Genomic DNA, 585 nt, shown 5'->3' with positions numbered 1-585 from the left:
CATAAAGATTATCGCCTCCCAAACCTACCCTTCCTCACACTGTGAGTAGGAATCAGCTCAACAGACACCCAAGAACCGAACACATTGTCATCAAGTAGCTTTTACAGAAGGAAACTCTCCCTCTGGCTTGAGGAAGTGCTGATGGATTCGAACAACCGGCCTTTTGGCTAACAGCCGGATACATTACGCACTGCTGTTGCGTCAACTTCAACCCCTGGGAGGAGGCTGTCCATCCTTCTCCCAAAGAGCAGTTTGTGGGTTTGAATTACCAACCTTTTTCGTTAGCAACACGATACGTAATCTATTATACCACCACGTTTCCTCTGGCCTTTAATCTTTAGAGAAGTAGCTTGTCAAGTTTTCCTTCCATAGCACATCATAAAAAGTATTTGTTTTAAAAGACAATGCTTTACTAGGGAGAACAGTATCCTGGCCTGAGACTTGCCAGAGATCTTACAAGAGAAAGATGAGAGTGATTGATCTTAGACTGTTTTATCAGTAACAGAAGAAGAAACTGGAAGGCAGCAAATAGCAATAGATGATTGAAGGAATGGGCTCAGGGACAAACGGAGGGGGAAGGGAGCT

This window comes from Elephantulus edwardii, unplaced genomic scaffold (genome assembly GCF_000299155.1).
Source record: "Elephantulus edwardii isolate Elephantulus edwardi_28Jun2011 unplaced genomic scaffold, EleEdw1.0 scaffold03683, whole genome shotgun sequence".
In the NCBI taxonomy this organism is placed as follows: Eukaryota; Metazoa; Chordata; class Mammalia; order Macroscelidea; family Macroscelididae; genus Elephantulus; species Elephantulus edwardii.
Note: the sequence above shows the minus strand (reverse complement) of the source record.